At 39.4% G+C, this 22,819-nt stretch overlaps 1 protein-coding gene across 5 annotated transcripts in view; it reads left to right on the plus strand.

Annotated features, from left to right (window-relative positions):
• LOC144284588 (uncharacterized) overlaps positions 1–21,274 on the plus strand; it is a 120,079-nt gene extending 98,805 nt beyond the window's left edge. For 4 of the 5 annotated variants that reach the window (XR_013353039.1, XR_013353041.1, XR_013353051.1 and 1 more), the window contains one exon: positions 4,308–5,505. The gene's annotated coding sequence lies outside the window, so the exon portion shown is untranslated. Of the gene's footprint in view, positions 1–4,307; positions 5,506–21,092 lie in introns of those variants that run through there. The other variant, XR_013353042.1, reaches the window with a different exon arrangement.
• The last annotated feature ends 1,545 nt before the right edge of the window (positions 21,275–22,819 follow it).

Consider the following 22,819-nt stretch of genomic DNA (forward strand, 5'->3'; position numbering starts at 1 on the left):
CAACATCAAAAATAAGTATATTATAACTGTATACAACAATACCAAAGAATCCCAGAATATAATATTGAATTTAAAAAGCAAGTCAAACAATAATATATATATGTATATACCATGTTTGCATTTATATGATGTTGAAAATCATACAAACCCACAAAAAATTATTTAGAAATACAAACGTCATAAAATTATGAAGAAAAGCAAGGCAATCTAACTTAAAATTCAAGATAGTGATTACTTCTGAATGTATACAGAAAGGGTAGACAGAACTTCAAACAGCCATGTTTTCTTTCTTAAACTGGATAGCAAATAATTGGGAGTTTGAATTGCGGCTATTCTTTAAATCTTACAAGTATTATTTTTCCTATCTCTAACATTTAATACAAATAAATTTTAAAACATTCTGGTGGTAACAACCAAAATGGACCATAAAAATAAAGAATCTGAGTCAGAAGGAGCTTCATATATCAGTCAAGAATTTTTTTTTAAATTGTAATATATAACACTGTGTAAATTTAAGGTGAGCAATGGGTTGATTTGATACATTTATATAGAGCAGTATGATTGCCATTGTAGCATTAATTAATACCCCTATTAAGTCACATAATTATCATTTATTTTTTGTGCCTGGAATACTTACAATCTAGTCTTCAGCAAATCTGATGTTTGTAATACGGTATTATTGGCTACGGTCACAATACTGTGCATAATATCTCCAAGATTTATTTATCCATTAGTTGCAAATTTGTATCCCTACATCAGTCAAGATTCTTTAGGTGGCAAATGAATAATAACAACAATAAAAAAGGCCTACAATTTATTAGTTCAAATAAATGAAAAGTCTAGGGCCTCAGCTATAGCTTGATGGTGAGAACAGAAAGGAAGACTGTGGTCAAATTATGTCACCAGATCCTGATTTCTCTGAGCTCTGCTGTCCCTATGTTGGAGCCATCTTGAGGTGGCTTTCCCTGTTGGGTTGGCAAGATGGCTGCCTCAGCTCTATTCCCACATTTTCTAGGTACAGGCCTTCAAGTGCAGTGGAAAGAAAATATGCCTCTTATCCAATAGTCCTGGTAAATATTTTTTATAGTATTGCATTGGCTTGGTTTGGGTCATGTGACCAACCTTGATCAGCCACGGATTGGGGGTATACAGTGTCCTGATGGGCTGGAGTCAAACCACATATTCACTCCTTGAGCTAGATTTGGAATGAACTTCACTGGATCTGCATAACCAAGGGTGAAGAAGAGATGACTGCCACAAGAAAATAGATTTTTTTAAAAAGAAGTCAATTCTAGGTGACCAAAATTAAAAATCAAATTTGCCATAGAATATAACTCCTTCTCTCAGTGACCCTGACCAGAAAGCCCAATCCAGTATAATTGAAAGCAGGAGAAATGGCCCAGAAGGTGAATACTTGTCTATGGCCAGGTTACCCAAGGAGCTGGGCCTAAAGCAGAGGCTTTCATTTTTTTAATTCGCTAGGGAACTTCATAGAGCAGGACATAGGAGTGAGGAGAATGAAGAAGGGAAGGGGAGAGAGACAATCCAAAACACCCTAATGAAAGAGTCATCATTAAACATGACCAGTCATTGTGCCTTTGAGGACAATCCACAGAGGAAGTGGTACAAATTGCCCTTATTTCCCCCTGAGCAAAGTTTTAACCCACAGGTCATACATACTGGTTGCCAAGCCAAGACACTCTGAAAAAGGGAGCAAGGGGCACGGGGGCCAAGTGAGATTCTGCAAGGCTGTACTTGTGTGAAGGTGTTTGCAACCCATGTAGAGCTGGTTGCTGCAATGGCAGCTGAGACAAGAAGTGAGTGAGATGCAGCAGATCTAATACTATGCCTTAGATAGGGAGACTCATGGGTGCAGAATGCATGACAATTCCTCACTTTATTCCAGAGTGCTCTCTGTGATGCTAGCAGCTGTTGGGCTGGCTGAGAGGGGCACCCCAAATGGCAGACATCTCAAATTGGGTCAAAATGGCTGATATTCCCGCCAAAGCAGCCATGACCACCACATCATCTCCAGTAAATCGAAGCCTAGACAGGAAACCAAAACTTTCCAGCCAGGACTTTCCAGCCAGGGACCACTGCCCCATCGTCTGTACTATCCCCACCCCCAGCCAATCACCTAGGGACACCATGTTCCTTGCCTAATTTGGCAAGAGACCCACCCGGATCTGGACCCGGAACCAATAAGGCTTAAAAACCCCCACACTCCCCAACCCAGGTGCGACTTCCCTGACTCGGGCCACCTCTCAGAGTCATGGAACCTTGCCCGGGAGCGCTCCCCATTAAAAGCACTCTTGAACCTACTGCCTGACTCTGCTGTTTTTTCTTTTATTTCTCCACCCTTCATTTTGGAAAAAACCTAACAGCAGCCAAACGTCACAATTCCCATCACTTCAGTGATACAAAGGGGCTCTATCCCAAAGATTTACCTCTCTCCTGCCTCAGAGTCTTCAGGTCTCCATGGACCGGTTGTTGCCTCTCAAATACTATCAAAAGGCAGTGTTCCTTGTCTAGGTCAAATGGACTAGGACTCTGTTCTCTGACTTGTCAGATAACCTGGTAGATTGCCCAACTCCTGAGATAAGTTTAAGCGAATATTCAACATCACGCCAGGGTTCTCAGGGGGCCTCTCTCACTTTGCCCTATACCCAACAACAATGAGCAGAAGTGGAGAGGTGGGGAGATATGAGGGCAGTATGGTGACAACGATGAAAGGATATAGGGCTCTGGGGTGATTTGACAGAAGGAAATAAAGCAGAGAGGGCTTCTAGAATATGTGACTCTCAGGAGAATGGCACTCATGGTAAAGGCACTGTTTCTTTTTGTTGTTGTTGTTGTTGTTGCATGAAATGTTATAGCACCTGGAAGGTTAACTTTCCATGTAGCACTCTGCAATGCTCCCGTGCATAATTGGTTTCTGGGAGGTCAGAAGTGCCCTGTGAAAAAGCCCATTTGAAAAAAATCAATCTGAAACATTAAAGTGGAAATAATTCCATGCTTAGCTACAGACTACAGAAACACATTTCATTGATGAAAAGCTTTTAAAAATAATATAGGCCTTCATTTCCTAATCCATAAAATGAAGGGTTGGATTAGATGCTCTTGGAGGTCATTTGTTCTTCTTTGTTTTGGTTGCTAGGAAGCTTAAGCTCCAGTTGCTACAGATTTTAAAGAGGAGTTTGGGGTTTGGGTTTGTTTATGTCTCTTCCTTCTTCTGTCCCTTTCACCTTTTCAGTCTTTGTTAACAGCTTCAGTATATAAGGATCTCTGTGTTTATGGTGAGCCATTGCAAATCCCTTTGGTAAGCATTTATAACCAAGATCTCTTCCATTTCTATACTTTGATTCTAATAAGCCAATACTTGCTTTTCCCATCTGAAAAATATAAGCAATCATTCTGTAGCTCTCTCTCCCCAACTGCTGAGTCTCAGGTATACTGAAGCATCAGATGTAAATAACAGCTGTGGAAGGCTCCAGGGTACCCCGAACACCTTGTCAGAGCTTTGACCTTGACTGTGACAATCCTGGAATGCCCAAGATGGTTGTTCAGTGTCCCAGTTTTCATCATTACCAGACTCTCTCCTTAGGTACAACCATCTAGCTCTGCCATCCATTTGAGGTTCAGCCACAGAATTTATGGTGCAGCCTTCTTACACTCAACCTCCTACATTAGTGGCACAAGGACATCTGGAACACCTCTGGCTTTCTTTGCCTAGATCTTTCCAGACCCTGGGGATGCCTAGCAGACTTGGTGGCAGCATACTGAATGAGGGCTTTTGTTGTTTGTTTGTTTATTTATTTTGCGGGGAGGGGAAGTCTCTTTCCATTTCAGAGCTGGTCACCTGAGTAGGAGGCTAGCAGGTACAAAGAGATTTCTTCCTTTCTTTCCTATCACCCTCTCTTTGCCATGGAGCTCATGTATCTGCTGCCACAGACCTGAACTCCTTCTGTAACATTCTGTTTCAGTCGTCGTCCCTGAGTTTCTCTTTGTTTCCTTTTCCTTTTGATTCTATCTTTTTCTTCTCCCATCAAATGCTTCTTCCATTTAGGAATAGCTTACATGCTAGTTTATATTCTACAGCCTAGGCCTCGTAGTTTTAAAGAGAGGCAAATGACTTTCATACATTCTCTTTTGAGCTCATTGTGGCAGTCTGGAAGGGATAAGGTGAGTCTAAGACTTATCACACATGTAAATCCCAGGCTTGTGCCTTTCAGGGATGGTTATTGATATTTGTGAATGCACAGTTTGAAGGTGCCACAATAATGCACCTTTTCTTCTTGCCACCTTAGGTGAAAAATCCACTCCTGACTGTAATTGTGAACTGGATGCACGGAGTCTTCAACGAGGTCCTAACAGGCAAGTCCTCGTTGGCCTTGATAAACTGGTGATTGTGGCAGGGAACATTATCTCCTACACGGGTGCTGGATGAGTGAGAGCAGGCTGTGGCAGACAAAGGAAGGGAATAGCATTTTTATGCCTCTAGCACATGTTAGATGCTTCCCTATGCTCATAGATTGTCATTTAATTCCAATGCAATTGATTAAGAAAAGATTGTTAAGCCATTAAACAGACAAATAAACTGAGTCTCTAAGACATTACGTTTTTGCCAAAGACCCATTGCCAAGAAATGGCAGAGCCAGGATTACTACCCAGGTCCATCTGACTACAAAGATCATGATCTTTTTACCAGGCTATGTACAAAGTGCTTTACATATATTTTCTCAAGTAATCATGATAGCCAACCCTCTAAGATGAGTATTAGTATCCTTGATTTACAAATAGAGAAACTGAGACTCAGGAAATTCCATGCTGTTATGAAGTGACAGGGAGCATCCCAACTCACTCTTGCTCCAGAACCATAATTTGTAAGTACCCTACCAAACAGCCAAAGCATTTACTCCCCAGCGAGGGTGGCAGGAAACACTCAACACCTTACATTTAGAGCACACAGGTTTGGGTGTGCAGCAGGTAAGATTTCTCAGACATTCTGTTTGGCTTCCATCAATATGTACTTAAGCCCCAGGGAGCATCCCAGACAAACAATGTACTGTCTTCTCATGTCAGGCACCATTTGTTCAGCATACCCATTTCCCTCAGCCCTGAGTGTGCTGCTCTGTTGGGGCAGCTGCACCATTAGCAGCCCATATGGCAGAGCTGCAGCCCACTTATCTGTAAAGGATGCACTGAGAGAGTCTGACAAAGGCAGCAGCTTAGCTGCCCGGGGATGATCCCATTTGGAAACCAAAGCAGGGGGGCCAGGTTCCTGCAGTCACAACACCACAGGCCCAGCCAACTCCTGGCAGCAGGAGCCAATTGCCAGGGGACAAATCTGCTAACTTTGGTGCCTAAGAATTGCTAACCAGATTTTCAGTCACTTCCTCCCTCCCTTCAAGTGAAACAGCACAACCAGCACCCCTGCTCTGAAGCAGAACACTATCTATGGAGATAGAAGCCAACAGAAAAAAAAAAAAAAAAAAAAAGAAAGAACACAACAAAATCAGAACAAATTAGGACTTTTCCATATTAAAATGTCTTACATCCTGAATTCTAGGATATCTGTCCTTCTGGTGCACTAAACTTTCTATTTTTCTATTGTAGGAATGGATTTTTCTTCTTCCCCTATCTTGCCATGCCCCTATAGCTGTTGAACCCTCTTTTGCATTTATTTCATTATTTCCCAAAGCCTGAGGTGGGGAAACTATTAAGCAGGGCCCTGGGAAAAGAAGAATGTTGGGAACCAGGGCACTGACCTTTAAGTGGGCTTTGACATGGGGGCCTTTTCAGAGGTCCAACCCTGAGGCTGAATGGCCAGCAACAAATGTGCCTTTGATAGCAAAGGAGCCATCAAGAGGAAAACCTCAGAGATCTCAGTGCAGTTCTGAAGGAATCACGAATATCTGGGAAGTTGTGAAGTACACCCTGAAGTTCTTCCCAAGATATCAAGATGGTCTTGCTTTTCAGATAGGCTACCTGTCATCCTGCCTTTCATGGATTGGGACAATACACATATCTCTGTCCAGAAGGAAGTCATCCAGAGTGAGAGATGCAGCAAGTGTTTACCTCCATGGAAAGGAGTGAGCAGCAATGGTTGTTGAGAGGGACCAGGGGAGAGTGACAAGGCAAGACCTAAGGCACATGGGGACTGAGGAGCAGGGGCTTGTTCCAGAAGCTCCAGGCAATGTCGTCTGCTAAATGTCAGAGTTTGTTTATTTTATTTTCTAAAGATTTTATTCATTTATTTATTTATTTGAGAGAGAGAGAGAGAGAGAAAACACAAGCAGGGGGAAGGGATAGAGGGAGAAGCAGACTCCCCGCTGAGCTGGGAACCCGATGCAGGACTGGATCCTAGGACCCTGGGATCATGACCTGAGTTAAGGGAGATGCTTCATCAACTGAGCCACTCAGGCACCCTAAACATTAACTGAGTGAGGGGACCGATTCCAAAATGTGGTGTGTTTTGGCATAGGCTGAAGCCTCCATTTATAGAAAATATCTTGTTCCCTGGAGCAATATGTTGTTTCTCAGAGACCCAAAGAAACTTGACTGATAACAAGAGGGGAGAGAAAAAAGAATGAAATCCTGCTTGTAGTCATCTGAGTAATATCCTCACAGTCTGTTCTCCACAAGGAGGCCCTGAGATGCATCACAAACGGTTATGTTTATTCCCAGATGAACAATCTTAAAGGTTAGGGATGTTCCTGAAACAAATAAGGCCCAACACCTTGAAAGTGAGAGAAGTGTTCTTTTTACTAATGTATGATAATACCTGGTAGGCCAGGTAAATAAGAAACCAATCATTCTTCCCAGCTGGGTACCTCCTAAAAGGATCACTAGCTAAGAATACCAGCTGGGCACTCAGACAGAGCCTCTTGAAAGCCACTCTATATATTAGTCTAGTCATCAATCTCAGACTCAGATGTATAGATGCCATACTTTATTAGTACTCAGACTGATGAAGTTACGATTGCTTCAACCAGTCATGTAGAGCAGAAATGATTCCATGTGACAAGTCACAAAATTACCAGGTAGCTTCCACGTAATTCTTGGAGAGGCTCCCTCTCAAGACTCCGTGAATATTCTGTAAGAAATTCGAGCAACGTGGAGATGCCATGTGCAGGTATTTCAAGAATTCAAGTAGCCCAGCCTAAGTGTTAGAAGATGAGGAAGGAAGAGCTGTCCCCACTATTGAGAATGCACTCTGAGACCAGAAAGTGAAGCAGGCCACTCCATACAGTTTACATGGAGTTTTATTTATACATGGGGGCATTGCGGGGATGATGATCCAGACACTGCACAGCTATTCTCCACCAAGTCCAGACCTTATTCCATAGGTTTTATAGAGTGAGAGGATATGCACAAGGACACTGAAGTGAGACCGAAGGGCTCACATGCACCTAATTAACAGATAACCTTTAATTAGATCTTGTGGCACCACCTGTGCATCAAAAAAGGGTAATATTGTACTCTGTAATAGAGTTCTGGGAGGCCAAAGCAAGCGTCCCCCCATCTTGGCCTTGGCAGGCATTTCAAATTTAATCTCCATTAATCTTCAAGGGGCCCATAACATGTGACCTCAAGAGAGGTCATCAAGTGAATATGAGCGATATGGAGGGCCAGAGATGGAGTCGGGACTGTCAGCACTTCTACACAAGGTACCAGACATGAGAGTGAAAAAGGGTCCTGTTGATTCTAGCCCCCAGCTGCTTATGACACTTTAGCTAAGGACTAAGGCGTTATTGAGCAGAGACGCGACATTCTCCCTGTTCCCCATCTGAATTTCTGGCCTTCAGAATCTGTGAGCACAATAAAGTGGTTGTTGTTACATCATTAATTTGGGAATTGATTTGCTATTTAGCAGTAGTACCTGGGAACGCTGACTAAGTGGGTGTACAAACTGGCACCAGCACACTCGGTTTACAACAGTATGTATCCCTCTATAGAGACCATATGTTATATATTCTAAAGTACTAAGAAAACTAAGTAGCATCAGAAACTTGCTTGAAAATTGAAGAAAAGGATATTGGTGGTCTCAGAGGATATTTCATTGAGGCTATAGAGATAGGGTCTGATGAAAGACTTTGACCTTTATTTCAGGTCCACAGTTTCATTTTCATTTTGAGAAGATATTAGGAGCTAGACACTGTATTAGTGCTCAATATATAAAAAAGTAAAAGGTATTCTGTTTAAGTATTCTAGAAGAAAATATAGACATGTACACTAATACTCTCAACAACCAAATGAGGTCTTGTGAGAGAAGTAGGAAGAGGGCACAGTAAGAAGGTAACAAGTGAGTTGAGTCTTGATGAATAAATAAGTAGGTGAAGAAAGGTGCAAGGGTGTGCAACTCAGGCGGACTACATATGCAAGGCCTGGAGGAAGAGAGTCACATAGTGTAATTAGAAGAACCTTAAGATCTTTGTTTTTGGAAGTGTAAACAGAGAGGGATATGGGATGTGCTCAGAATGAGGAATCTGGGAAGTGCCTGTATATCATGATAGGAGTTTGTATTTCACAGTGTAGGTGACTCAAAGCCAGGGGGTATTTAAAATTTTTAAATTAGGAAGTGATATGGCCAAGTTGTATTTTAGATAAATCACTCTTTTGGTTGTAAGTAAAAGGGCAGGCCTGAGAGCACAAAAACTCACTGGGTCGTTATTTCAACATCCCAAGTAAGACTGCATAAAAGACTAAATTTGGATAGTCATAGTAGGGTTGCCAAGGAGGGAATGGACTCCAGAATATTTTGTAGGTAAAAATTTTCAGGATTTCATAAGGAATTAGATGCAGAATGAGGATTAAGGATGAATCAGAGATAATGAGCGTGGGTAATGAGAAGATACACAAATGGAAATGTCCAGCAGAATTTGAATATTTGAGTCTAAGAGGAGGGAAATTAAAATTTGAAAAAGTATTTAAAGGTTAAAGAAGTAGATAAGAATTCCTAAGAAAAAAATGTAAAGACAAACATTTTTTTTAAAATGATAAAATCTGAAAAAAACTCCAAATGTCATTCAAAGGCAGAATAGAAAAATAAATTCAACTATAGTCATGGAATAGAGCATTACACACCAGTGAAAATGGATGCTATAGCCAGTTAACACAAAACAAAAATTCTTCTGAACAAATTGACAGGAAATAGCAGTATGAAAAAAATACATGACATAAATTACATAAAATTGAAGATATGTAAAAAAATATCAACCAATCATTAAAGGAAATATATATATGGATGAAACTATGGTGGATGGAAAGAGAATGAAAAACACAAAAATCAGAATAATGGAACCCCAAGGTGGATGGCAGATGGAGTCCCCTGCAGACAAATACACCAGGGACCCAGTGGTGCTGCTAACACTCTATTTCTTAAGATAGGCAAAGGTCTCACAAGTATTAACATTCATAGCTTCTATGTAGATGACATATAATGCTTCTGAATATTTGAAATATTGGTCAAGTAGCTTGACCAAGAACAAGAGAGAGGAGACGTAGTTTAGGTTAGAGGAAGATATGAGATTGAGGATGTTGTCCTTAGAATGATAATGATATGAGCAGTTGTTTAGATCAGAGGGACTGAACACAGAGGAAAGAGAGCAGCTAATATGTGGTGCAGTAACCCCAGAGAGTCCAAGAGGAGGACTATATATATATTTTTTAAAATTATTAATAAAGCAATAATTGGATTGGCCCAGGAAACCTTCTGTGGTTCGTTTAATTTTCAGACCAAAACCTATTTCCTGGGAGGGTCCCTGGGGTCTCCCTCCACCATCTCTCAGGAGCTGTTTTTGTACAGTGCCTTCTGAGCCCCCAGCATGAAATGTGTCTGCATGCACAGCATGACAGTGACCAGATATTTTCTACTCCAACCAGACAGGAATAGGATTATTTCTCTAAAACTCCAGGAAGAAGCAAATACAAACTATCAGTAGGTGACCATATTACAAAATGTACAAAGTCACTCAGCACTTTGACTGATCAAAGTCATGCTGGGATGATGTCATTTTGGTTTTCATTTCCGATCTCTCCTTGCTATGGAGTTGGGAATAGTCGTCTCATCACAAATGACTCAGAGCTTCAGTTCTATGTCTGCTTCGCTAAGTCATTATCCGTCATCTGCCCCTAAGTCTTGTTGTAGATGGCACACTGCACCCCCACTGCACTTCCTTGGTATCCAGTCATCCAATTCCAGGGGTTTTTCTGTTTCAGTTCTGGAACAGCCACGTTGCACATTGGACTGCTTTTCTTATTAGTTAAGGTGATTGCTAACTTTATTCTTGGAGCCTTGTCTACTGTTCTCTTTTCGTCTTGTTTTCAGCTGATCATACTATGTGGAACTATAGAATGTTTTATACTGTTCCATGCTCAGTCTTCCTCGTGTTTATTGCCCTGAGCTCACCTATCTATACTCTCATCTTGAATTATTGGCTCTGTGGCTGGGTAACAACAACAACAACAACAAATAGAAAGAAAGATCATCTATCTTAACAGCTGGCACCCAAATTTGTCTTAGGGATAGAACTATTTTTATTTTGGAAAACACCATCAGTCACTTGAGGGGTGGAAGGTAAGACCTTTAAAAGATGACTTGGAATAATGTGAAAAAAAGCTGCAAGAAATAGTTATCTTCTTAGCATGAAAAACGAACAAGAGAGTTCTGCTTGTGGTATAAAGGCATAAGCCCCTAACTTACCCACAGATAACAACAATAAATGCTAACACGTGACAAAAAACAACCACCTGAAGGCACTGCAAATGAACAAAAGCAGAGAGATTTTGAAAGGGAAACCAAAAAAAAAGGAACTATCTTTCTGTACTAAAGAACAAAAGGGAGGTACATGAGGAACAGCAACCAACAAAAGTGAAGAGGGAACATGGCATTGAGAAAGCTGCAAAGAGCCCCAAATCCCCTACGTAACCTTTGCCTGGGTTTCTGGCTTGTCCTTGACGAGTGCATGTGTTAGCAGACTCAAAATAGCTTTCAGCTAAGGGTAAAAAATGTGATCTGATCTTGAGCCGTGCCTCCTGCAGGTGAAGAAGGACTTAAGTCTGGATCTAATCAAATTTGTTGTTTGCAAGAGAAAAAAATATTAAAATCTTCAAGAAAAAATAACAGAGTCCAGAGTTGCCTTAAAATAAGAGTCATAATGTCCACTATATTCCAAAATTACTTGATCTAAAAATAACAAAGGAAATGGGACTCATTCTTAAGGGAAAAGACATGGAACAGAGGCTAATCCCGGGGAGTCCCACATGCTGGGATTACCAGATAAGGATTTTTAAGCCACTATTAGGGAAATACACATGTAATGAATACAAAACAGGATTCTCAGCAAAGCGATAGAAAATATAAAAAAGAATAAAAAGGAAATTCTAGAGCTGAAAAATAAAACATCATTCTACTAACATACCCATTTTAATCCTAAATCAAAAAACAACAAGAAGCCCCCTACCCCAAAACTTGACAGTACCAATTGTTGGCAAAGATGGAGTACAACTATGTCTTTAATGCACTGCTAATGGTAAAACATACAACACTTTGGCAGGTTCTTAAGTGAAGTCATATGACCCAGCCGTTTCACTCCTAGGCATTTACCCAAAATAAACAAAACTTATGTCCACATGAAGGCTTGTACACAAATCTTTCAGCATTTGTAGGATTTGTATTGCAATAGTCCTGAACTAGAGACAAACCAAATGTTCATCAGCAGTTGAATGGATAGACAGAATGTGATCTATCCATACAATGGGGTACTACTCCCATTCTCAGGACTAAACATGGGTGAATCTCAGAATCCTCATACTTAGTGAGAGAAGCCAGACACAGAAGAGAAACACAAGATATTAAATACCATGATTCTATTTTTAGAAAATTCTAGAAAATGCAAACTACTCTATATGGATAAGAAGTCACCTGCCTGTAGGGATTGCATGAAGCTGAGGAGAGAGAGGCTGGATTGTAAAAAAGCATGAGGGAAGTTTTGTGGGTGATATAAACATTCTTCATCTTTATTGCAGCAGTGATTTTACTATGTATGCAATTGTCAAAACTCATCAAATTGTATACTTGGAGTGAATGTTGTTTGGTTTATGTGAAATAAACTAATAAAGTTAATTTTAAAAAAATGAATGGTAAATTAGGAGTCGAGCAAGGCAGCGGAAAGAGGAAGGACAAGTATCACAGTGGAGTCCAGGAAACATTGAAGGCCATCACTCTTTAAGACCAGAGATGTTTATTCAGTCAGAGCCCATTTGGCTTTTTGCAACTTGATCCCATTCCACCTTCCACAAAACTTCTGTAATTCTGAGAAATACACAATAATCTATGAGAGGTTTTCCATGAAAATTAAGGACAGGAACCTAACTGTACATATGGCTTGGTGGAGGATGGAAGTGGGAGAGCATCCAAAAAACCAGGAATAAGCCATAAACTGAATAGTTTCAATGAAAATTGAAGCTTAAGACCAAAGGTCAATAGGCAAATATAATATCCCTCAAAATGGAAGAAATCTCAGTGAAGCAGTCCTTTGGTGGGATTTGTACTGAGAATTTGAGACAACTGTAGCCAGAGTTTAAAGGGCAGCATATGTCCAGTTAAAAATCTGAGTGATACGGCAGCCTGGGTGGCTCAGCGGTTTAGCGCCGCCTTCAGCCCAGGGCCTGATCCTGGAGACCTGGGGTCGAGTCCCATGTCGGGCTCCCTGCGTGGAGCATGCTTCTCCCTCTGCCTGTGTCTCTGCCTCTTTCTCTCTGTGTATCTTTCATGAATAAATAAATAAAATCTTAAAAAAATATCTGAGTGATACCTGTAAAAGTTCTGAATGCTAAGCTTCCCCTTTGGACACTTGTATCTATAGATGGGAATGTGAACCTCTTTTTTTTTTTTTTTAAGGTAGCAATCCTCAATTGAGGGAACACATAAAAATCTCATGAGGGCTTTTAAAAAAATTCTAAATCAGCTCAAGTAAGTCATTCTCTCTAGAGTATGGCCTAGGCATGTGTATTTTTTAAATGGCTCTAAGGAATTCTGCATTGGCCTCTGGGTTACAAAGAAATGACCAGATGGTTCACATTTTTATCCAGATGTGACATAAACCACTATATACATGCAGGTTTCTGACCTCCCCAGAAACACAGGTTTCAAGGGTGCGCTGGCCTGAATCTTCTGGTCACCAGTCTGGGTCACTCCCTAGTGAGAAACTAGTTTTTGACCCAGAAACCCACTGGGCTGAGAAAAGACTCTTCCAGGATACATTGGAAAGCTATTCCCTAAGTAACAAAGCCACTCTGTTTCTATAAAGTTTCTGTTGGTGCTTCACTCTGAAACTTTCTCTCTTCTGAATTCTGAGCCAAGGACAGAAAGGTCATACTCTAAATGTGCCAGCTGAACTCCTGCTGCCCTGTTAGAGATGCCTTTCCACACTTATAACCACTCAGCTCCTTTCTGTCCACAAAATGAACCATTCGAATACCCAGAGTTGAAAAAATCAAAGACCAAATGTGAAAGAATGTATAATAACCATCTACGTATGCTTTTCTAGAATTTGACTGTTTTTTAGTGTACAAAGATTAAAGGGAACTATTATCCATCTTGACAAATAACAGTGTTTTTAAAATTCTTTTCCAATTTTTTGCATTCTGAATATACTTCTAAGATTAATATGATGGAATACCTCATTTCTTGGTGCTTCCTGTACACCTTGTATTCTATACTTCACATGCATTAAGTAGTTTAATCAACACAACCTCATGAATTAGCAATTATTTTTATTCTTACTTTCCAAAAAAAAAAAAACAAAGAAAGAAAGAAAGGAAACTGAGGCATAATGGGATTAAGCAACTTTCCAAAGAACTTGTATTAGGTGGTGGAGCAGAGATTTCAACCTCCAACAATTTGATCCAGAGACATTGCTCAATATCTAAATCATTATGCTTTGTTGATTCTCTGAGGTCAAAACACTTCTCTATTTACCATTCCTCCAGGATCATATTTGCCACATAGTAGCATTTGAAAATGGTTAGAAATATCTGGAATTGTTTATTCAATTTTAACCTGCTATAGTATATAATATAGGGATAATATCGTTGAAAATGTATTTTGCTACTTTGTCCAGTGTGCCCTTGATTCCAAAATAAATAATCTAAAAAAATCAATGGAAGAAGTTCTTTAAAATTGGAGACTAAAGATAATCTTTGTTCAACATAAAAAAAAAAAAACCACTCTGTATTGTGATTTTCTTCTATGCTTGCTTGCTTATTTATTTATTTATTTATTTACTTATTTATTTATTGTTTGGACCACCAGAAAACTCAGCCTGAAATATGAAACAACATTTCAAAAACATGGGCCCTTTTACCATAGTATTGGCTTATTGGGCTTGCTTTCTCATTTTTCCTCTATTTTTCATGATGTGACTTTTCATCTTATCTATGTCACTGAATTTTACATATCATTTTATGCTGCTTTGAGTCCTTTGTAATACAAGGGAAGTATGGAATATAAAAATAGAAACTTTTTTTAAACAGAAATTCAAAAAATTCCAAAGCCTTCCAAATGGCATATTTGGATTTAAAGAGAAAAAAAATATGTTTTTCTAAAAAAGACTTTATCTAGAGCCAATTCCTAATTGATAGATCTCCTTTTAAAAATTTCTTCTCCCTATCTCTGTGTCTCTATCCCTCCTTTCCTCCTTCCTTTCTTCCTTCCTCTCTTCTGTTAAAAATAACGCTACAACTATTTTACTGTTAAGCAGAGCTTTGCATACTTGTGTGAATATCTCTTTAGCAAAAAATTATTAGAAATAGTATTGAATTCCTAGTGTGTAAAAGGTTGTTTGTTCTTTGTCTTATCAACTTAAAATAGTCATATATTTATATACAGAGAGAAAATTAATCCTTTGTTAATGTATTGTAAATATTGTTCAGGCTGTCACTTCTTTCATGATTTGGTTTATGTTATTATCTTTTTTTATTTTTACCTTTAAGGATCAAAGGGATTAATTCTTTTAATGGTTGCCTGGTTTTTCATCATGTTTAGAAATGTCTCTCATACTGCAATTGTGTAAAGAAATCCACTTATATTCATTCCTATCTCTTCACATTCAAATCTTTAATAAATTCGCCACTGATTTTTTTTTCTAAAGGATAGCAAGTTGTCTTAATATAATTTTAAATGATATATCTTTCCTCCACTGCTACCGTTATCATCTGCAAAATCCCATTATACTAAGGTCTATTTCTTACTACTATATTACATTGATTGGTCTATTTACCTATCACTGTGCCAATATAAACATTTTAAAATTTCAGTATGCTTACATTTTTGGTAAAGGTTATTTTACTTTGTTATTTGTCTTTATTCCTGCAGGTTACTTTCAAAATATCGTTAACAATTTCCCCAAATTCCACCTTGGTTTTTGAAATTTCAAATTTATATTAATTTAGAGAATATGTATAAAGAATTTTTATATTAGTGAACTTTCTTACTTTGACATATGTATGTCAGTTTATTCAATATTATTTTATGATCTTTAGTAGAATTTAAGGTTTCCAGTGTATCAGTTTTACATATTTCTTTTAAATTTAATTCCTAGATATTTCTCCTTTAAACATCTTGGCAATGGATGGATGTTTTTATATTTCAATTTCATAATCAGACTTCTTTGTTATAGTTTCTAATATTTTAACAATTATCTCAGATTTTCCAAGCATACAGTTACATTATATGTAACGGTAACTTTAACATTTGCATTTATTTCTCTTTTCTCCATGTGTCGGATAATCCTTCATATACATATACATATATATTAATACTTCAGAATATAATTAAAAATGTGATGCTAATAGACATCTTGTTTCTGACAGTAACGAGAATTCAGTCTGTTTATCAAGTCTAATGCTGGCTTTTGCATATAAAATCATGGCAAGGAAATATTTAAATTGTATTAATGGTTTTTATAAATTTTTATTCCATTTTTATTATTTTCTAATTAGTGATGGTATATTTTATTAAATATCTTTTTAAAATCTGTTGAAATTATGTTATTATTCATTTTGCTTACATAATATGTAAGTGCCTCATGACTCAGTTTTAAGGCCTCCCCAGAGGACCTTTGGCTCGGCTCCCCTTCTTGAGCAGCTAATTAAGTGCACATCACCACCACCTTCCTCACAGGGGTTTTTCCACTCTGGGTCCTAATATGGCCCTAATATATGGTCCTATCACCCTAGGGCCAGGCATCAGACACCCAGGCACAGTCCCTATGCCCCAGAGCCAGCTGAAATCATTCAAGTAGCCCACCCCCAAAATCTGCCTGCCCAGCATTGCCTGTTCTTTCTTGCAGAAACCACAATAGAGATGTCCCCTTCTGGGTCTTGTGACCTACCCGGGGTTTCTCTCCAGTGGCCTGGCGAGTGTGCTGTGTTTCCTCAGTGGACTGTCAGTAACAAAATGCAAGACTCTTTCAGGTTTCTCTCCTGATCTTCATCTGTTCCCATCATAATATGCTAAAAATAATGCATTGACATGGGGAATAATATTGATAAATTTTATAATATTCAAACCTTGACATCCCTTGATGTAATATATTAATCTTGTAATATGATACTTGATTCTATTTACTAGCATTTTATTTTAGAATTTTGGATTTTTATGCTAAGTGCATAGTCATAAGGTAGATTGGTGTAGTGTGTGTGTGTGTGTGTGTGTGTGTGTGTGCATGTGTGTGTGTTTTAACCATGCTTTATTGGGTTTTATTATCAATACTATGCTGAGTCTATAAAATTGGTTTGGAAGATTTCCTTTTTCTCCATATACTGCAATAGCATCAATAGTACAGGAATTACTTGTTCCTTAAAGGTGTGAAAGAATTGGCCTATGAAACAGTTTGGGCCTGAGGGGACTGACGCGAGCCGGTAGTGTATAACTCTGGCAGTTTTGCTCCATAATGATTGTTCTGTTCAGGTTTTCTATGTTCTCTGGGATATCCATTTTTAAAAATAATTTCTAACAGGTGCCAAATGGGTATAGGAAGGAGAGCCGCTCAGACACAGCCACTATACTTTTACCCAGCTGCCGGCTGTGCTCCCTGACACCCCCAAACTGGCCTGTGCACATGAGGCCCTTCCTGGGACTGAGGGGTCCATGCTATCCCACCTACAGCTTGCTGACACACTGGGCTGACACTCTCAGATTGTGACTCTAGTGCCTTGAAAGCATCTGTTCATCATTAATAGTTTGACAGTACTCACCTGAACCCATTGGAATTTTTTTCCTGTTTTTTTGTTTTGTTTTGTTTTTGTTTTTTGTTTTTTAGTCTGTGCTGATGAGGCATGAGTAGCATCTTCTTGTCAAGTCTCTCATAGCTTAGTGCCTCACGGAGGGCAAGAAAGGTGTCTGAAGGGAGCTAATATTTTTTTCTAGAGCCCAAGACTTCTGTGTTAAGTCATTGTCATCACCCCTTGGAAGGAAAATCCTGGAGCCACTCACTCTAAGGAATGCTTAGCACACAGGAAGCACAGGGAGTAAACACTTGGTGCCATATGTACCTTGCAAATGCTGGCGTTTGGGCACCCAAAGTGGGAAAAGAAAGATAGCCCAGAGGAGAACAGGAAGAAGGCACAGATTGTACATTAGATGCTTGGGAAAAGGTAGGGGATACAGCAGTTCTCTGAGTGCATAAAAATTCAGCTGTGAGCAGGATATTAGCTGATGGGGCTGGCTCACTTACAATCTGATTTTAACTAGCCAAGCCATCATTTGAAATGAGGGTTGAATGCATCATATAGTTCATTATTCAGTTATGAAGCTAAACCTAAGACTTGAGTCATCAACCTTCTCTATAAATTGACCCACAGAGAGTCTAAATTTGATCCCATACCCTGACTCCAACAACAGCTCCCTAACACTGACTCTCTGGCAAGGCCATTCCTCTGGGCAACCTAGTCTTGGGGTAACATAAAAGACAACCTGTTCCAAGGGGTAGAGAAGTAGAATGTGGTGGAGACAGGGAAAAGGGTGTCTTAACAAAGCCTTCTACCCATAGATGAAGGCTTATTAGTGTCTCTACAAGGTGGTAAAAGGGAGTTGTTTTCTACTCTCTCTATGTAATCAGGAAAACAAATCACAATATAAAATCTACCCCAATAAACTGTCTCCTATTACAGGTTGTGGCTGTTTAATGTGCTAATCATGTGTGGTCTCATAGCATAAGTGCCATTCTGCCAACAGGGGTTGGTTTGGACAAGACACAGGACTGTTGAAGAATCATTCTCCATCCATTCTCATCTCACATCCACTACACTGTGGCTTAGGAAAATCCAAAGATAGTTCATACATTCCAGGGAAATGATTTAAAAATATCAAACCAGAGGGTCAGCTGAGAGTCAGGAGGCTGGCCAAGAGGTGCCACTCAGGTCTTCCTGGGAAGTGCAGCCAAGCTCGGGTGGGACTTGGGACAGAGCTCTTCACCTAAGAAGAGAAACATTTCTCTTACTTTCAAGGTAAGTCCCACCTACAGGTTTTGGTTTCCTAGGTGCATTTCTATCTTCTAAGTCATGATTTTTATTCTCTCCTGATTCCACATGTGATCTTAGGTGAGAGACTCTTTTATGGCTCTGCCTTCTTAGTATTTTCTGAACAATTGATTTTTAGGCTACACAAGAAAATCCTTAGACACCTCCTTTGAACAAGTAGCATGTGAAAATGAGAAAACTAAAGTCAAAGCACAAGGCAGAAGAACCAAGTTGTGGTTCTGGCTCTGGGAATAACTAATTGAATGACCTTGCACTTGTCATTTCTCTTCTATGGGCCTAAGTTTACTCACCTATTCAATGAGGGTTTATTCCATTACTTCAGGCAGAAAACACTTTCTGAGTGTCTTTAAGGGCCAAACATAGTAAAAGATATTGGAAAACGAAGGTGAAGATTCCATTCTGATGTCCACACAGCTTATTATGATTTTGTTTCTCTGTAGTATGATACATAGTATAATTGAGAGCACTGCAATGATTTTCTTTTGGAAGGGCATACAAACATTTGGAATGGATAATCCCCAAAGTCCTTTAATTTAGATGCAATTTTCAAAATATTGAAAAGAGTGTAAGAGATTTCACTGCCAAAAAAAAAAAAAAAAACAAAACCACAGCATTATGCACCAGCTGACTATTATCAGCTCTGCCTTTATTGTCACAGCTCTGTTATTTGACTCCATTTCTTCTTTGCCAACGATGCTCAGTTTTACTTAGCTGGCAATGCACGAGGTCTCAAGAGATAAATTGTGGCCATTCTTAGTCAAGCATCAGGACCCTATACCCTCTGTCAATAGTTGATTGAGGGGTAGTGTTGGGTCGATTCAGACCAGTGAGATGTAAGGTGATGGCTGCTGGGGAGCTTCTGGTTGATAATGTATGAGAGGGTTGCAAGAAGGACTCTTTTTTTTTTTTTTTAAAGATTTTATTTATTTATTCATGAGAAACACAGAGAGGAGAGAGAGAGAGAGAGGCATAGACACAGGCAGAGGGAGAAGCAGGCTCCATGCAGGGAGTCCGACGTGGGACTCAAACCCTGATCTCCAGGATCACGCTCTGGGCTGAAGGTGGCACTAAACCGCTGAGCCACCCGGGCTGCCAGGACTCTGTCTTAATTATTCTCTTACTTCTTCCTCTCTCTCCCTCTTCCTCTCTCTCTGCCCTTGCCATCCTCCTAATTCCTACACTGGGGCACAGTTATACAAAGAGCTAATATCTGGGGCTGAACTAGCCATTTGGTAACATTAAGGGAATACTAAGAAAATCTCATACATATCCACCAGGTCTAGGTTAGAGCTGCTGTGTCAACCTAAAAATCAATTGCTTATAGATTTATTATTAAGTATAATATATATATATACATACACATATCAGTGGCTCATATATATGATTTGAGCCATTGTTAGTCAAATTTTGTTTTATGTTGTTTAATGCATTTCTAATTTATACAATGATAGAACATTTCCTGCTGCTGAACTTCAATTTATGAGCAAGAGAATTTTGTACAAAGTGGTGTTTGTAACTTCATCTTTCAGCCATACAAGCCCAGAGGTTCCCTTGGGCTGGAATACTTGGAAATTTTGACTCCTTTAGATAAATCAATACAAGAGAACACTCTTTCCCTTCTAGGAAGCAAGTCATTCTGTCCCAGTTTCTAATTCAGGACTGCTTTAGAAACATGACTCCTTTATGTCTATGAAAATACAATGTAGAAACATCTCCCTCTTTGTTCACAGGTAGATTTCCAGGCTTGGCCAGGGACAAAGTTAATACAGCAGAACACAGTTCTCTGTCCCCTTCATTCTCTATATCTCTTGCCCACACAGACCTTGGGCAGGAGAGATGAATAGCATCTTCAAACTTATGCTGACAGATGGTAAATATCCTACAAAGAATTAGTTTTTAGTTTGTATTACTTCAGAAAGTAGAATATCCATCAGTGATATTCTAAGTCCAGGGAGAAAATCTCAACCCACATCAGATCCAGAAGTGTCTTCTTCAGGATATTGGGCTGACAAAAATAGGACAGGCCATGCATACTGTGCCTGAAATACCCAAGACCCAAAATAAAGCTTATGAATCTGGAATAGGAAGAGAGAGGGGTGAGGGGAGATACTGTAGGTCCCAGTGGATAAGGAATTTGAGCTAAGATTTAAATATAACAGGGAACTGTGGAAGGAATAAAAATGTCTTTGAGGTTAAGAATTTCAGGGAATTGTGGAGAGTTTAGAGGTGGTACATGGAGTAAAAGTCATGAAACTTAAGTAGCTGCTTGCTCTGGAGCAATTTTTTGGCAGATTAGAAACTGCTGAGGAAGCATGTGCTAAATTATTGACCACCTGGCAGAAAAAGGATGAAAGGACTCCCAGTTTTTGATGAGGTTAGAATTATTTTTACATATGACATTGAAAAGAAGAGGGATGTCATTAGGTGGAGTTCCATGAGAATTACAAAAGTGCTGGTGGAAATCCCGTAAAGCCCAGCTCTGCTGACCAACCTTATGCACTTCGAGAGGTCTGAAAGGATTCACCTTGTTATTTCAATTGACTCAGGTGAAAGGGAAGAACATGAAGCTGCCAACAGAGAAACCAATAGCATGTGCCTGGATTGAGAGAAGAAGCAGATGTCATGATGGAGCAGATTTACAAGTTTCTCCTTTCACAAATAAAGAGTGAATGTCTGGGCATATTCATGGACTCTCCTTGGTCAAGGAAAGCCTCATCTTCTACTTCCAGTGAGTAGGATAGCACTGCTGGTAGATGATTGTAGAGAAAAATCAGAAGTTCAAGTGCAGTCAGACACATGTGAGAACCAGTCGATTCCAGAAATTCTTGGTTTTATTCTGTTTCCGCTCCTTCCATCAGAAGGGAATTCAGCCCCTTCTCCATCAGGTTAGTGGTACCTAATATGAACAGAGGGCGAGGTATGCCAAGAAGTGCTGGACAGCAAGTATTGGGTATTTACAAATACCAATCATCTGTTACTGATAATTGCTTCCACATTCAACTACCACAATCCAATGGGACTTCTGTGATCTGTTATCTGGCTCCCTTCCTACATATACTTTCATACCATATTTCACCTAAAATTCTTGCATGTTTAATCTGTCTTGGCATCTGCCTCTCAGAGGATCCAGACTAATAGTTTCCTAACAGATACAAGAATTTTCTAGACTATGCATTCTCAATGTGAGTAATATCAACCCCAGAAGAAGGTGAAAATTGGTTCTTCAATCACAAGAAAGCTTCTATATTGCAATTGTTTATGGAAAGGACATAAACCGGTATACTGTATCTATGGTATTTATGGAGGAGAGGCAATTAGGAAAAAAGATAATCAACAAGAACTCCTGTAGGAGCAATAATTTTAAAAAGGTTAAGAAATTGTTCTAGACGAATCATTCTGTCAGAAAGCTATAATTTCAGAGCTCATGTCAAAGACCTCTTTGTACCACATTTGAGCCAAATTTTAGAGTCAGTGTGCCTCTCCCATTGTGGTGTATGGATTTAAAGGACACTGAACAGGTGAACTCATACTGATTCGTACACCCTGCCCCAAGTTCAGGAGGCTTTAGATACTCAGTATGAATCCAATGGTTCTCAACATTAGGCCTAAGAAGTAAGAACTTCTGAACATGCTTATTTTTCTCCTCATGTTGAGACACATCCCACTACAACCCTCTAGAGAGTTTTTCCTCATGGAGGCAATCAACTACAACCCAAAGTCTATAACCATCATCATCCCTGGTTAGTCAATAGGATCTTGGATAACTCTCTGGGTGTCTTCCATTTCTGCCACATCTTGTGATGAAGCATCGAAAACTTACTTCTAAACTATCTTCCAAACTACGTATGGCAAACATCTTTCTAAGATGGTAATAGTGTATTTTTTCCAAGGAAGAGAGAATATATGTTTCCTGACCAGGATAATAAAGATAATGTCTCCTCCAGGTTGGACACATTTGCTAGAAGCCTCCTTATAAGATTGGAGGCTTACTAAGCTTGGTGTCCTTCAGCTAAGACAAACGCATTTCATGTGCTGCATCTACCTGGGCCCATCAACACGTTACCCACATGGGACCTGGAGGCAAGAGGAAGCAATGTGAACAAGAACATGAAACTCATGCTGTTTGCTGTGCCATAAGTAATAACATCCTTGGTCTCTGACCTAGGAGTCTTGTGTCTTCTCCCAATATCCATAAAACTGTAGCAGGCTAACTAGTTGGTTTGCAAGTGGAGCAAAATCTCAGATCCTTCATGGCTTTTACCAGAAGCATAAC

The sequence above is a fragment of the Canis aureus genome, chromosome 15 (genome assembly GCF_053574225.1).
Source record: "Canis aureus isolate CA01 chromosome 15, VMU_Caureus_v.1.0, whole genome shotgun sequence".
NCBI classification, from domain to species: Eukaryota; Metazoa; Chordata; class Mammalia; order Carnivora; family Canidae; genus Canis; species Canis aureus.